The sequence below is a fragment of the Camelus bactrianus genome, chromosome 35 (assembly GCF_048773025.1).
Source record: "Camelus bactrianus isolate YW-2024 breed Bactrian camel chromosome 35, ASM4877302v1, whole genome shotgun sequence".
Classification (NCBI taxonomy): Eukaryota; Metazoa; Chordata; class Mammalia; order Artiodactyla; family Camelidae; genus Camelus; species Camelus bactrianus.
Window position 1 is genome coordinate 24849143 of NC_133573.1, and position 17927 is coordinate 24867069.

Consider the following 17927-nt stretch of genomic DNA (forward strand, 5'->3'; position numbering starts at 1 on the left):
TTGAAGACTTCATTTTCAAAGCATGTTCTCTAAGTTTTCTTTGTGAATTTAGATTTTTCACAAGCTGTGTTGACTTAAAATGCAGTATTCTTTACTTGATGTAAATTCATCCTTGATGTATATAGGGTTTCTTCTAATGTGCCTGCTTCCTCTTCAGCAAATTTCTTCCTAATTACTGCAAAATTTATTGAAATATTCATTTGTGTCTTTTACAATAGTTTATGACTCAGGGTAATATTTTATGACTTTGTGCTCATTCTCACAGTGAACAAAATGTACACTAAACGTTGGAACATTTTTAGGCCTTTTTCTCCTATGAGCTTCATTTTGTTTTGATGTTTTAATCATTACAAACTGCAAAATTGAAATATCTTTGGATTGGGGTAAAGGAGAGAAAAATAAGAAAAATCTCATACCAAATCCAAACCAAACCAAACGAACAACCTGGCAAAAGGACTCTGCTTCCTAACAATGGGGAAAACAAACATCCTATATTAAAAGCATTTATATGCTGATATCAATAAAGTGATTCCATATTATATGTTCAGATATGAGGGATGGAAAAACACTAATTGTTGGACAGTGGTTTGGATTCATTTCTTATTTTCTTAAACTAGACAGCATTTGTGATTTACTGAATTTTTCTTATTATGCCATTTAATTTTTAACCTGTGAAATGAACCTGCTGTTTTTTATTTTATGTTTAAATATACCTCCTTGAAGCCATTTGGAGAATTCTTTCACAAGTCCATTAGCCCAGGGTCATGGTTAGAATTCATTGGCATATTTACTTTGAGGAACTATTGCTGTCCCTGGGGCTGAGTTCACATCAGTGCCCTGGGGGTGGGAAGTGAGATAGAATTCGAAAAGACATTTGAGACTATTTCCAAGTGTCCTTGAAATTTCAGTTTGTGAGATCCCAGGAGTGACAGACTCCTCAGGTTAGTTCTCTGAGAGAGCTAACTTGGGACCCAGAGGCATTCGTATCAGTTTTTTTTTTACCCCTCCCTTCCTCTACAATATAATTTTCCATACCATTAAGATTATTGGTGCAGCTTTTCTTAAATGAGTGTGCCCTATGATCTCTAATTTCCAGGCTGATGCTTATTCTGCAAGCTGAAATGCTGGGACTTTTTTTTTTTTTTTAATCTTGCCAGGGTTTATTGATATTACCATGTAATACACCTAGCTAACAGAGATGGTAAAATGTGTACTGATTTCAGAAATGTTATATTATTTTTAAAAGGTGCATTTTAGCACCAACAAAACACTGATATCCTTCCTGTAATGTCACGTGTTTCAAAGAAAGACATTTCAGATGGAAGTTCTCACAAGTACATACATTTAGTAGTTTGTTAACATGTAGGCAAAGGAAAGACAAGCAAAATGAAGCCCTTTTAGTTACCTGGGAATTCAGCTAAATTTCCAGTACAAGTTAAGACAGAAAATTTTCCAATAAGTGGCTCCGCACTGGCCAGAGAAGAAGAGAATTCCAGCATGGGCCTCCAATTCAAAGGTTAGAAAATATGAATCACAGGTGTTTTTATACACTCTCCAGACTAAGGCGGTAGTGTCTATACAAAATTTCCATCCAAACTACATATAGTTACATCACTAAGTTTCAACAATTAAAATATCTTTTCTAACATCCAACATGCTAATGGAAATACCACTGCTTTCTGGCATATGTATATCCGATTAGAGTACCAATGTTAACTAAATCCTACTAGGGTATCATTTAAAGACAAATTGCATGCTATTGATGTGAAAGAATTGTAAAGAAAATTGCAAGTTGATCTGTGTCTTTTCTTTAGCAAAAGGGAGATGTATGGCTGATAGATATGCCACCCGCTGTAACCTTGCTTCTTTAATTCACTAAATACTAGCAAATGCTGAGCAGGGTGTTTAAAAATGTGGCTCTTTGATTCTTCCTGGAAACTGTAGTCTGTATTTTAGGAGAATAAATTAGCTCTCTTTCTTTTGTACAAAAGAGTTATTTTCAGCAAAAAAAAAAAAAAAAAAAAAGTAAAACGTGTGTTATGTAAGTACTTAGAATATAAAACATATAAGAACAAATTTATTTAGCATAAATAAATACTAAATAAATGGCCTAATATTATGGATGGCTCAGTGATATCTTAAGTCAAGAGTTGAGGTCATGCAGGCAGAACCCCAGATTTCTAAGATTATTTTTTATCACTGTGTCCTTCTTCAGAGTCATCTCATTTCATTAACATCAACCACAGGGCTCTTGAACGTGAGTCATGTACAGTAAACCATACAAAGTACTGGGGGGCACTGCAGTCTGTGACAAGGATCTTTCCTCCAAGGAACTAAAGCCTTCAGTGGCTTCCCAGGCGGTGAGCACAGATGACCCAGGGCCTGGTAGAGCCGCACTCTGTCCCTCCAGCAGATCCCCAGAACGCGCTTCTTTTCCTTGCCATTCAGAATTAGGAACGTCAAACCCTACACATTTGAACATGAAATGTTTCCGCAAATTACTTCATGTCATGTGTAATAGAATGTTCTTATTAGAACGCAATCATTTTTGACAAATGTAAGTTATATATATATAGTTATATATGACAAATGTAAGTTATATACACATATATATTTTTCCCCCTAGAATGATTAAAACCATCGTAGTAACCCAGGACTGGAGAATCCTTGACTCAAATTTAAAGACGTCATAACTTTATAGATTTTCAGAAAGAAGCATCTTATAACATTTACTAGACATTTACTTCTGAGAAAGAAGCAAATGCCCTCATTTCAGAGGAAAACAGAGAGACATATCCTTGCCTTTTCCTGCTCAGTACACGCCTTTATTAACAGTGGTTCTTGTTTTAATCACCAAGAAGTCAAGACTTATGCATACATTCCCAGTCCTCAAAGTGGGGGTACCCTACTTCGCTCTGGTTTCTCGGTCAATCATTCTAGTTACTCTTTGCCTCTAACTGTGCTACTCTCTCATTACTTCTGGCTCTGTTTTCTAGTAGCATTCCACTATTCACGTCTTTTTTTCCCCCCTCTCAAAATGTGTTGTTTGTTAAAACCTGTATTCCTGGGCCCCTTTTCATAACAAATGAATCAGAATTGCCATACGTTAGACTTCATAAAGGATTTCCCTAATGATACTTCTTCCCATGAGGGTTTGAAACTGCTTCTCAATCCACTTTCAACCCATCAAGTGCTATATATTCTTCCACCAAAATACTCCTTTATCCCCTTCCCTCTTCTGCTGCTCACTTCTCATCTGCGTGACTAAAATAGCCATTTTGTTTCCTACATTCATTTTTGACCTTGCTCATTCCAATCCATTTGTTACACTGTGGTTCTGAACCAGGAATGATTCGCTCCCTAGGAGAGATTTGATCACATCTGGAGATATTTTTGGCTAGCGCAGTTGAGAACGTAGGGCTTCTACTATCATTTAGTGAGTGGAAGCCATGGATGCTGCTAGACATCCTGCAGTTCCCAGGGGAACACAAACAGAATTATCCAGCCCCAAAATGTCAATAGTGGAGAGGTGCTGAGGGTGAGGAACCTTTGTGCTGAACTGACATACTTCCACCCTTTCCCTGTTCAAATCCACTGTGGTAGTTTCTTTAAATGTGTCTGTCGTAGTGTCCTGATTACCTTTGTTATACATCTTTCTGTATTATACTCTTTTTTAAAAGATGTGTTTCATGCTCTGCCTTCCTCTCAGAAATATAAACATTTGATGCCTACCATCTAGAATAATAATTTGTGCTTGTAGCTGCTTATTAAATTTTAATTGGATTAAGTAGGCCATGCTTGTTTGTATATTGTGTGTGTTTGCATATGTGGGTAATTCAAAAGAAGCAATATATGTAAAAGTGACTCAAACATTAATTCAGTAGCTATGCAAATATTAATTCTCTTACCCCCTGTAGGGCTTCACAAAATGCTGGAAAATCCTCACAAATAATTTTTGTATTATGCTGATTACTATGGGTTAGGTTTTATAATTGCACAGAACGAATGGATCAAAAGAATGTGATATATTGATTACTTTGTATGTTTGGGCACCATTTGTCTACGTTGTACATTAAAACCGACATTTCAAACTCTTTTAGATCATTTCCAGTTAAGTGAATCAGACCTGCCAGAGGTCTGGCATGGGACTCAGAATTACAGAGAAGTAGGTAATAGTTTAAAAGGACCCATCCATCCCAGACCCTTGAGGACAGGGGAGTCAGGTATTATTATTCCCATTTTTGAAATGATATGTCTGAATCCATTTACATGCTTAGTCTAGATTTACAAGGGTGATATATTTCTAAACAGAATTTAAATCCATAGCCCTCATTTTATTTTTATAGATCATCAAGGCTGATAGTTAAAAAATAGAAAATGAGTAAGATTATTCCTTACTTTTCACAACATCCCACCCACCCCTCAACTTTTTTTCAGCTTTGGCACATGTCATGATATGGGTGAAAAGAGCACTGACTTTGGCATCAGAAGCCCTCGATTTGAAAGGCAGTGCTCACTGAGTGACCTAGAACAAGAATCAGCATTTTTTTCTCCTGGAAACACCCAGAGGGTAAATATTTTTTGCTTTGCACTGCATGTGGTCTCTATTGCAAATACTCAATTCCTCCACTATTGAGCGAAAGCAGCCATAGACAATATGTAAATGAATGGGTGTGGCTGTGTTCCAGTACAACTTTGATTACAAAAATAGGCGGTGGGCACTTTTGAACCACAGGACATAGTTTGTTGACCTCTGATGAAGAGCAAATTACTGTGCCTTCTCATCTGTACGTCGAAGTGCCAGAGCTCAGATCATAGGTTTGATGTAACTCAGGGTAACCGAGATAATGTAAGTCATGTACCTGTGAGAGGATGTAGCCTGCTGTAGCTATCCTTAAGATGGAGGTGAGCAAATTAATGCTTAAACTCACTCATGCAATACACTTTAGGCAAGTCCATGGGAGAGAGTTAATTATTTAAGTAACAAAAGACCGAGATTATAAGGTGACTTCAGCTTTGATGATATTCATGTCAAGAGTTCTCTAGTCAAAGTGCTGTCTTGAAGCTTGTATAGTATTTTATTTCCTAGAAGAATAGAAATTTTAAAATCACTCTTTTAAGAAAATAAGGACCTAAAAAAAGCAATTGGATTCTCTAAATCTAAGTAAGCTACATCATTACAAAACAGGAGAGAAATGTTAAGTTTATTTTATAAATTGTTCTCACCATTCATAATTACTGAATGCTTCTTTAATGGCTCATAATGAATTCCATGCATTTTCTAAGAATTATTTTGCTCCCAGAGTTTGGTGAATTAATTTATGTATATTTAATTTAAAAATTATCATCACTTTGGGGATTTGTCTATGTCCCCTCAACATTTCATGCATAAATCAGCTAGCTGAACCTTTTTGAAAGTACATAAATATATATTCTTTAGCACATTTGCTTTTGAAAATAAGCAATATTCACAAATAATTGAACTTTTATTGACTTCAGTTAGCCAAAATTTTAGAAGAAAATGAAGTGCAATTGTGAGCAGTCTCTATGTCTAATACTTGGTTCTATACTTTGCTTAAATATTGCTTAGTGTGAATATATGTCTATCTCAATTTAAAATTTAAAATAGTTTGTATTACCTCTCTTACACTAAATTAGTGGATACTTTTCAAGGTAGATATGCCCTGAAATTTTTAAAAAGTGCACTCATTTTAAAATATCCTACTCTATGGATTGAATGATATGCCCCCACATCTAAATGCTATATAGCTTACTAATTGTTTATACTGCTCCTTGTCCAGAAAGCCTTACAGTCATCCACTAGCTCAATTCAAACTACATTGATTGGTGAGATGAGCCAGCATTTTGATTCTTGTTTTAAAGATGAGAAATTGCTTTTTCAAGAATATAATCTTTCATTTGAGTTTTTGTTCATTAGAATTGAAAAAATATAGATAACAGATAAACAGATGAATAGATGGATTTAGAAATACGGAGATAGACATATGTGCACTACCATGTAATAAACTAGTGTGTTATATATACCATAGGTTTGACTCTGTTGGGGATCCATGCAAAATATTATGTATGTACAGTTAGCTAAAATTCGGTGCTAATGATTTTGAGATTAAAGACTTGTTCCCGTGAAGACCAGTTTAACTCATGCTATGCTATAGAACTAGACTGTGCCACCAAAATCATTCATTTCTTAGCATTGCATGGCCACCAGCATAAATCCCTGATGGCCACTCTTGTAGAAAACTAAATGAACCTAGGGATAACAAAAAAGCCCTCAAAGTATGAGCAGTGGGACGTTGATTTTTGTGCCTGTGTAGTTGACCTACTTGATATCCCGTTCTCACATTCCTTTGTTTCTTGCATTTCTACACTTGAAACTACCTGTAAACAGAACAACTCCATTCTGTTTTTGATGTATTATCCTGAGTTGAATCAAGTAGACCAGAAGGACCTCCAGGTATCCCTGAACTATCCAACATCATCTTATAATTCCTCTCTGACTCTTGGTTCACACTCAGGGAGTGGGGTGAGTCACACAGAGAAATTGCCACCTTTAGGGTTGCATCAATTTTAGTAAAGAAAGTTTTAGGGGGATGTACTTACCAGAGGTAGCTTAGAACCACAGGATACAATAGTCTCTCTTAAAGCAAATGAACAAATCAATAAATATATCCTGTGGAATATTATAAAATGCTTCGTAAAGATGTCCGGGGACTATTATATGTCTTTCTTGACGTTCAGGGATCATGTCCTCTACACACTTTACCTTCGCCTTGCATGTGTCTAAGTAAGTAATCAACAGTCTTAACTCATTCTACACTCAGTAATCTACATTTAAGGAAGTAAATTTTACTCAAGTAGAGAAAGTAGAGAGTCTTCTTCAACTTCCATTCACATTAAAAAAAATTAGAACCCCCTAAATTACTAATGTGTGCAGAATAAGACCTTTTGTAAAAATAATATTTATGCATTATATTCAGCAGTTCCACAATTTCAGCCCTCCAAAAGTTGAGGAATTTATTATGTCTCAATAATTATTGACATCTTCCTTGACAAGACTTTCTAGAAGGCTTTATCTGCACTGCTGATCCCAACTTCAAAGGAGAACACAGGTTAGCAATTCATTCAAAGAAACTCCATTAAAGCATAAATTAAATAATCTAATTATTTTATCAATTACCTTTTAAATTCAAAGCTTACTTTGAATAACCTCTTCCAATGGTCCCACAGAATGTTTTCTTTGATGAACTTCAAGAAACATTGAGTGTTGTGTTCCTTCAAAGCCCATCAAATGTTTTTTGTTTTGTTGTTTTTTTGTTTTTGTTTTTTGTTTTTTTTCTGAGCTGACTTCTTTATTATTAGTTCCTACCTAGCCATGATTTGAGGACTTTTGTTCCAGTTATATATTGCGGCACAGCAAATCATCCTGAAATTGAGTAGTTCAAAGTAACAACAATTATTTACTTAGCTCACAAATTTTCAATTTGGGGCAGGTTTGGTGGGAAAGACACATCTCTGCTTAAAGCAGCTTCAGCTGAGGGCTAGGGAATCTGTTTTCAATTTGGCTCACTCAGCCACAGGGTGGTCCTTCTTGGCTTTTGTCTGGAAGATCAGATGGGACTGAGGACTGGGGGCCTCTGTTCTACTTCACCTGAGACTCCATGTGGCCTGGGCTGCTTCTGGCATGGGTTTCAAAGGTGGGTGTCCCAAGACAGGGCCAGGAGGAAAGCTGGGTTACCTTTTCTGATCTAGCCTCCAATGTCACATGGTGATACCTGCCCTGTATCTGTCAGTGGGGGCAGTCACTAACATCCATCCAGTTTCAAGGGAAGGAAATAGACTCCACCTCTTGATGGAGGAGTGGTGAGATTCCGGAAGAGCATGTGGAATAGTTGATATTATTATGGCCTTTGGGGGAAAAATAGTCTGCTACACATTCTCTGTTACCACTGAGGTGATTGTCACCTACAAGGGCAGTTCAGATGTTTTGTAAAAGTTGTTGCCAGCTCCAACACTCCAAACAGCCTAGTCTTTCCTCTTCCCCAACTCTGGCTGCCTCAAGTACCTTTTAAATATCTTACCCACGTCATCAGAGATGTAGTACTCAGAATGTTGTATGGTCTAATTTTGTATTCTCAAGAAATTTGAGGTGAATATTCTGATGACACTCCTGGTGCTCACAGTGGAGGAAGTTACCTGCAGGCAAACCCTCTGTAACGAGAAGAAAGGATACAATGTTTCTGGCTCTCTTCTCTTACAGTGAGTGCCAAACTCTGCCAGAAGCTTTAAATATTACACTCAGTTCAGGGGATTAAATACCTTTTTTTTTTTTTTTTTAAACAATTTCCAAGTTGCTACAGGAGCTTGGGAACCTTGAGTTAGACCTTTGTGTGGCATTTCACCCCTTGGCTTCTAACACCGTTGGAGGGAAGCTGGGGAGAGTAAGGATGCTTATCAGGATACAAGCCGCCTTCTCTCATGATACGAATTTACCATGATTAGACAAAGCAGCTTTCAAGCTTCAAATCCATTCAAGCCAGCTGACTAATACCAAGAAAATAGTAAAGCATATTTACAAAATGAGCACACCATGCCCAGCTGTGCAAGCAATGGAATATCTATCTAACGTGATTAGCTCCATTTTTGTCTCTTGATTCAGAGTGTGTTTGATTTCTCCTCTGGCTTGGTGTGCTGTTTTAGGGCAAAACAACTTTATAATTCAGGGAAGAGATTTCTAATGTGATGGCTAAGTACCTTCAGAGGACCACTGTGTTTCAGACAGGGGTCTTCATAAAACAAAGATGTCAGGAAAATGAAACGATAAATGCATAAGGATTTTATAAAGGATATTATTATTATAAATTTACCAGATTCCTGACACAGAATGACGGCGGAAATCCCCTAAAGGCATAAAAGTTTAAAGGTCACCTGTCAAAACATCTACTTACCTCCCTTTAAGATACTATTCCAGGTTGTTCAAAACATCTTTCTAAAGGTGGTTTCAACAAATTCTCCAAAATAACTCATATCAAGCCAAAAAAATCCATTAGGTATATTATTTACATTTTAAGAATATATATTTATATTTTCTTTGTAAAGAAAAGGCATACTTCATTTAAAATATGATTATCAGTGTTTCATTCTGGCCTATGGATATGACATGAATATGCAGTGTAAAGAATACTAATCAAGAAATACATGTGCATGCACTGCATCTAGCTGAATTAACAGAATATTGTCAATATTGTTGGAAGTCCCTTGTCGGCATCTTTTGGATTTTATCCCAGTCTTTCCTCTCTGAAGTAATTACCATCTTGATTTTGTGTTAATAATTCTCTATAAAATCAATGTGATGGCATTTTGTTTAGTTTTGCTCATTTGTGACCTAGATAAAAGTGGAGTTACACTATATGTATTTTTTCTATGACTTTTTTTTCCTTTCACATCATAAAATATATAGCGAGAATGTATTTTTACTATTGTATCATATTCTCTTGTATGATTGCCAATTATGCTACTGATAACATTTGTTTTCAGTTTTTGGTCTTATAAATGGTGTGCTATATGCAATGTTCAATATGTCTCTCGATGAAATTGAACATAGATTTCTTTAGAGTATTCACCAGTGAAATTACTGGTCATAGTGTATATACCTATTCAGCTTTAGTTTTAGTACTCAATTGCTTTCTGAAAGATAATTTACACTTCTGTCTGCAGAGTATATGTGTTAGATATTCTGTTCAACAATAACTATTATCAAGTTTTAATTTTTGCCAATCTGATGTGTGTGAAATTATAATCTATTAATGTTACAATTTGAACTTTCTTCATTATTAATCTGGTGGACACTTTTTCACATTTCTCATCCTCTCTCCAGCAAAATACCTTAGTCAAACTCTTTGTTGATTTTTCTTCTTGATTGTTCTTCTCATATTGATTCATTTGGGTTCTTCTACTTTTCTTAATAATGATCTCTTCCAAAAGTGTAGCTAGTATTTTTACTCTCTGTTGGTGATGAATGGTACTACTGCATTTTAGATTATCTTAATAAATTGAACTTTATTGTTAGTCTCAGTATCTAACAGGTTAAGATTCTTCAGCTTTTCCTTTTAGAAGATCTTAGCTATCATTAGAATCTTACATTTCCATATATATTTTAGAATCCACTTATCAAGTTCTATAGAAAATGGAGATCATATTTAGATTGAGATTATCCTGAATCTAGATCAGTTTTGGAGGAAACTGATAGAGAGTAAATATTTAATCTTCCTGTTCATAAAAGTGTTATGGTTCTTCATACTTTGGGATTTTAATTTGTTTCTTGAGGCTTTTTTTTTAAACAAAATTATTTATACTTAGAGTGTGTATATATATATGTGTGTGTGTGTGTGTGTGTGTATGTATTTGTATATAATGTATTTGGTACTGCTGAGAATTACATTTTATTAAAATCAAATTTTCTTGTTTCTAAGATCTTGTGGTAGCTCACAGTGAAAAAGAATGTGACAATGAATATATGTATGTTCATGTATAACTGAAAAATTGTGCTCTACTCTGGTAATTGACACAACATTGTAAACTGACTATAACTCAATAAAAAAATAAAAAATAATTTTTTTTCTTTCTATAAATGCAGATTACTTTCACTTAAGATCTAATAGGCAACACCATTGGCAAACTCACTTCATAATTCGAGTCATTTGTCTTACAGACTCTGAATTCTATAGAATATTGAATTCATATAGAATTCTATGCAGACCTTCATATCATCTGCAGATAAAATCTTTCTAGTCATTACCCTGTTTCTTTTAGCCTTAACTTAAGGAGCTTACTGGGAGCTCTTGGACAGTGCTTAATAGAGGTAGTGATGGAAATCATTCTTATTTGATTTCTGATTAACTGTCTAAAATATTTTGCTATTGAGTATAATATTTCATATCGATCTTTTATAGATACCTTTTATTGAGTTAAGAAAATTATCATTTATTCTGTTAGCTGAAAATTGCTTTATACTTAGAATAAAAAATTTTATTGATTTTGCTTTTTTGGTTTTGTTCTATTATTTTATGTCTCTTGAAAGGATCATACGTATTCTTTAGCTTTAATGTATTGTTGTGGTGAAATATGTTGATAAATGTTCTAGTTTTGAACCACTTTTAATTCATAGGATAAACTTAGCTTAGTCAAAATGAAATCTCTTTTGTGTATTTTGGTTTTTTTTTTTTTTTTTTTTTTTTACTTTAGTATTGATGCATGAGATATGCATGTAGTTTTATTTGGCACCGAATCAATTTTAAGCTTTTATCAAGTTCAATTGCATCATAAAGAGAGTTGAGGAGTTGAAGAGGATACTTTTTAAATACATTTTTACCATAAGAAGTATCTGAATTTCTATTATTATTGTTGTTTCTTTTGTTGTTTTTGCTCTTATTATTTTAGTGTTTTAATAGGACTCCTTTATTTGTGAAAATATTTTTAAATTGATTCAATTTATTTAATAGCTGTAAAATAAAGTGTTTATTATTTTCATTAATTGTGAGCATAGTCTGTTATAGTTTTCTCTAGGAATTTTACCTGATCTCTGACATGTCCATTTCTCTTCTAATATCTTGTCATACACAGTTAAAAAGTAAACTCAAATCTGCATATCCTGTGTAGATATTTGTGAAAAAAGAATAATTATATACACCCATACATACTAATACATGCAAAAAATATAGTATGTAAATAAACATAATGCATAATATAAATAAATATAAAGGTATATTTATTTTATTTTTCTATATACTCAGGCCATACCAAACCAGTTCTATTCTGATTGGTATTCAATGGGACCATAGGTTCTCTCTCCTATTACCGTTTTTTTCCTCCTTCCATGTCTCCAACTCTGTTTCTGTTAATCCCTTTGCCCTACAGCGATCAGACTGACCCACAGACCTTCCAATTCACTTTACCACTTACTTCTTTTTGTTTTATAATTTTTCATTATCACTGGAACCAGTGTCATTCACATTCCAGGAATCTGGGGATCTGGATTGTGCAAACAACTCTATTTTTTATAGTTTTTTTATAGTTGGGTGGAAAGATAATAAAACATCAAATTCTTATATAAATTTAATGCAATTCAAATTAGAACAAATGTATTTTCTTTTGTTGAATTGAGGACATATTTAATATTTTGTTATATAATACATGTATTTACTTATCCAATCCAATTCAAGTAAATTTAGTCAAAAACTAAGAAAAATATTAAAAAAAACAGTTTAAGTGTATATTGGAGGTAATTAGCCTTATTGGATATAAGAAAAATAAACTTCTTGTAATCAAATAAATAAAATTTTTGAATAGTAATTGACAAAGCCCTAGAGCAGAATAGAAATACCAGAAATAGGGTCAATAATAAATATAGTTCAAATATAAGATATAGGTAATAAGTGTCATTCAATTATAATAAGATGAATAATTTAATAAATGGTATTAAAATAGCTAGATACCCATCTGAATATCCATAAAACATAATGTCCAAAATGTATTAAAGCCTTAAATATAAATACTAAAAACATATATCTACAAACCACAAATGCTATCTAGAGCATAAGATTTCTTACAAAGATGGGAAATAAAAAAACATAAAAAATTATAAGATATATTTGGATCTGTACACACTAACTCATTTAATCTTTTTAAAAAAATACTTACCAAATTTGTGTTATCATGCTGTTTTTACGAATTGAAAAACATGGGCACAAAAAATGTCAACTTCTATATGCAAGTGATTATAGTATTCAGAAAGGTCCCTGTGTCTTAGCCATCATGCTATACCATCCCATTCAGAGCTCTGAAAAGTTAATGCCAAGTAAGAAAATAATTTGTAACACTAACAGCAGCCAGTTTGTATAGTTAATCTGAACAGACCTCTTACATCGAAATAAAGTTTAAAAAAATCCCAAATTTCACTTATACCTTAGGAATTAACAATACATAAAACAAAAAAAAGCTCAACTAAAAAAAAACATAGTGACTAAAACATATGAATGTACATTTACTTTCAAATGTAATAAAAATAACTCAAGTTCACCAAATAATATACTATTTCACATAAAAATTGATAAATATTGAACAAAGTATTACTTATCAGACTGAGTTAGAATGAACTACTGGTGAGTATGTAATTGCCACTAACCTTCTGGAAATAGCTTTGTAAATTATGCATCAGAAACTTTAAGTAAAGCATTACTTTTGACCAGGTATTACTGATTCTAATAAGGAATTATTCACAACTGTAGCAAGACTCCACGTTCAGAAATCTTACAGATATAAGTTATTTATCTTTATTAAAATGAACTCACATGCTTCACAGCTTATTCAGCCCCATGTATAGAAATAAATATATTTAATAATAATGGAAAAATGCTTATAGTATAATTCCATGTGAAAAAAAGTCAGATTAAAATGTTTATATTAATGTTGGTCTTAATAGTGCCTATTCAGAAGGGAAAAGAAATGGATCAATTACTTCTAGTGGAATAGGTAGAGGAGTAGAATTATTAAGTGTTTTGGTTTTTTCTTACATTTTTCTTCATTTCAAAAATTGTCCAAAATCAGGGTGTGTCATGGTGTCATTGAGCAACATGACTGAATTGCTGAAAAGTTACCAAAGCAGCAATAGTTTAAGTATATTACCATTCAGTTTGTGCCTACTACATGCTTATAAATATAATGTGAAAGCAAATATAACCCCCAACTACCTATTCAAGTGCTTTTTGTATTTCAGAAGATCAAAAGAAGCAAAAAAGTAGCTCATTCTTTGAGAATTTCTTGGAGTTGACATTGTGCTGTGTGTGCTGTTGTATCATCAGTCAAAAGCTTCGACTCCCCCTCAGTGATCTTGTAAACTAGATATACAAGAAAAATTCCACAGAGAAAGTAACTAAAAATCAATGATGACACGAATTTAAATGTCATTGTGGATGGTTGATATTAGAGGCGCAGTAATCACTCAGAGATGAAGAGTGTTACTACAGGCTGGAATTTTGGAACTTTTTACAGAAGTGTGTCACTGGGGTCGGGGGAAAGTATGCAAATACTGGAGTAAGGAGGCTGTACTGAAGTGGAAGCATAATGATTAAAATGTGAAAAGTTATAAAGGCGGGAGCAGTGTAGTGTGTGGAGAGCACAAAAGAAACAGAACAGATGTTGGATGTATTCTAGGCATATTCAAATTTTTAATTAAAGTTATAGAGAATTGAGTGTAAGGATTGAGACTTTTTTCAACAAGCATTGGTTCCTATTGATGAAATAACCAATGTACTGAGGTTAAGTTGATTGTTAAATATTACTGGGGAGACTTCTACATCTCAGGTTCTGGATGACCTTGGAAGAGGAATAAATTTGGGGAGAGAAATAAAATTCTTCCCTGAATAATCAAATACAATCTTAAAGTAGAAAATATTTTGTAACCATTAACTAAACTATGATCAAAGTTAATCAATAAAACTTTGGAAAGATTTAGTTACATAGAGTTCAGCATACCTATACAAAAGGTTTTAAGTGTAGGTAACACTATTCATAGCCCAAACCAAGAAAACAAATGTCTTCATTCCTCATTTCTCCTTTACCTAGAGACCAACCCAAGAGCATGTATGTAAGTTGTCTCTAAAGTTAAGATTGACAGATAAAATTTAAAATACTCAGCTAATTTCTAGTGTCAAATAATAAGTATTTTTATTCTAAGCATGTTCCAAATATTATGACATCCTTATACTAAATACACGTGTACATATTTGCAGTTTATCCCCAATCCAAAATTAACTGGGAATCCTATATTCTATTTGCTGAATTGGGTAACATAACTCTAGAGGCAGATACTTCTAATATGAGTACATTCTAATGACCCAGGTGGGGACAGAAAAGGGTCTACCTTCCCCTTCGTAGGCAGAGCAAGGTACCTGTCCATATCTAACCAACTGTCTGACCAATGAATACACTTTGACATCTGAGCCAAGCACTGGTTGCCTTAATGATTTTGATTCCAAGTAATTGAATTTGATGTGTTTATGGAACAAGCAAGGGTAGTTGTCCAGTGAATTTAGGCAAGTAGTGTTTGGATTTCATGATATAGATCTCGTTAGAAAATATTGGAGACATTTTTATTTTGTCAAAATGGTGGATAAACTTTTCTAGAAAGAACATACATAGAAGAGAACATAGAGCTTAAGACACTGATATCATTGGTCAGATACTTAAGAGAAGCTCTCCTTAACAGGCAAAAGTGGCCAGTGATTAGCCAATAAGAAATGACCTGTTTGATAGATAAACACACAAGTTTGACTAGAGGCAAATTGTGCAAGAGTTTTTTTTCCCCTAAAATTGTGGTGAATAGGTTTTATTGATATTAATTGGCATTATACATGCATTTCTATGTGTGTGTATGTGTATATATATATGTTTTTTTAATTTTAGCACATCAGATATACATATATACATATGTTTCCCCGAGTTAATTATGAAAAATTTTAACACAGTATCCATGAGATTAGGGCATAAGTAATTCTTATTTATTGATGAGAACTTCAGAGTTTTGTTTTGCTTGCAAGCATATTTACACAAATTGTGAAAGATCCCAAAACAAAAGACATTTTTTGTTTCCGAACTTAACTTTATATGGTTCAGCATAATATACATCCAACATTTAACAGGATTACAGCAACAAGTTCTCTCTGTAGAACTTTTGATAACATACCCATTTTCATTCATATAAGTATTCTAACATTCAGAGATCTTTGAGAACCATCAGACCACAGGATGACAAAAGGAGAATTTATATATTGTTTATACATCCTAGATAACATTTTAACCATAAATTATTGAATTGTTTTACTACAATCATTGCAGTTGGGCATGTTGTAATAACTCATTAAGTTCTCTATAGAATAAGAAGACATCAATAAGACAGTTCTGAAAACACATCCTGTAATTTCCAATAGTATAAAGATATCCAGGCAATAGTTAAATTGTACCTGATTGACCATTTAAAATGTCTCTAGGAATGATTCCATTTCCTGTGTTCTCATTAAGTGAGGTGACATACATTTTTATTGAGATTTTACTTTATAGAGATTATATCAATAAACTGCAATACGGCTTTCATTGGAATCTTTCATTTCTGAGAGCCTTTAAACAAGACATGTCAAAAGTAATAAAATAAATGCTAGCTTCAATGTTTGGCCTAGGTTCACCATATTAAAAATGCTATAACCCAACAGTTTTATCTTCAATAAAATATCGTTATGATTTCTTTTAATGTCTCACCCTGCAAAGGTAGAAGAAACCAAAATGTCTCTAAACTGTATTTGTATAGCCCTAAACATCACTGGAGAAAAGCATTATTCATATTTGTAATACAGCTTTATGGCACCAATTTGGCTGAAAGAATGTATATGTATATATCTTTTATAGCACTTTCCCTTCAGAGAGTTAGATATGACTTGTTTATGTAATGCTGAATAAAATGGAAAGATTTTTTTTTTTTTTCTGGTAGTGAAGCTTGCTGTTAAGAATGCTTAATCTTATAGGAAGGCATGGATCCTGAAAGTAACCAGAGTCACATATCAGTAAAAGGCAGTATCAGACTAGAAAATATATGGGGAACTCTTGTGAGATGTGGGACCAATTTTGAAGGCATATTATGAGAAATAGAGAAATTGAGGAGTCATTTATCGCCAAATGCTCTTTCAACCACACAACAAATACTCAGATGTGGGGATAATCACTACCAATTCTCTCACTCCATTTTGTCCTTACTTTTATATTTTATTACGGCTATTAAAAAAAAAATTCTGCCTTCTCGGTGTATTAGCCATAGACTGTGGAAGATACTAAGCACTTGGTGCTGTCTCAGTGGAACATGGGACTTTCACTTGGCATTTAGACTTTATGATGGTTGCTGAAAGCAAGCAGTTTTAGAACTGGTTCTGTAGGAATCCTGCCACTATGGTTTTTAATAATAATAATAATAATAATAATAATAATAATAATAATAATAATAATAATAATAATATTTATTATTATTATTATTAATTTTTCAGTTGTTGTTGTTGTTCTGTGCTGCATTAACCCATTTCCCTGTTTTAAAGCCATGTGGCACTTAGCTGAACCTTGCCCAAAGAAGGGAGAAGAAGAGGCGTCTTCTGGTGTCATCACATTACATGTTCCTCCTTAGCATCTTCTTTCATCTTTACTCTGCATCACTTCAGCAGAACTTTGAGAGCAAGGCTTGTTCATCAATGTTCATCTAGTTTCCCCAAGTATATGGTGGGGCACTGGCTTCCTCAGAATGTTGAGACATTAAATAAGAATATTCCAGGGTCAACTCAGTCTGCAAAATACTTGAACATTTATAATGGAAGTATTTTTCCATTGCAAGAACTTCTTAGTTCTGCAAATTTTGTATTTTATATTTGTATATGCTTTTATATTTTACATACTTTAAATCTTTTTAATATGCTAAAGTATAATGTGACTTTTTCAAGCAGGAGACACAGTAAGCACATTTCTATTTATTACTGTGGGACTGTTTTTTTGGTGAGCATTTGTGAAACCAGTGCCCCACCAAAAACAGTTTAAGAAAAATGAACCTGGGGCAGAAGCTTCCATCCATTTATTATTTGAATCATTATAAAGATTTATGCTTTTAATAAAAAAACAGAGATATGCTAATGGAAAACTAGGGAAGTGGATGTTTCTCTCTCATTCATTCCTTCATTCATTCCTTAGACACTTAGCAAGCTTTTTTGTTATTTGCCTTATAAGCCTAACTGCTGGAAAGTCCTCAGTGAACAGGGCAGACCAGATCTCCCTGTGAGTCATTTACGAATAATGGGGGAGAAGTAAGAGAAAAAAGAGTAAAC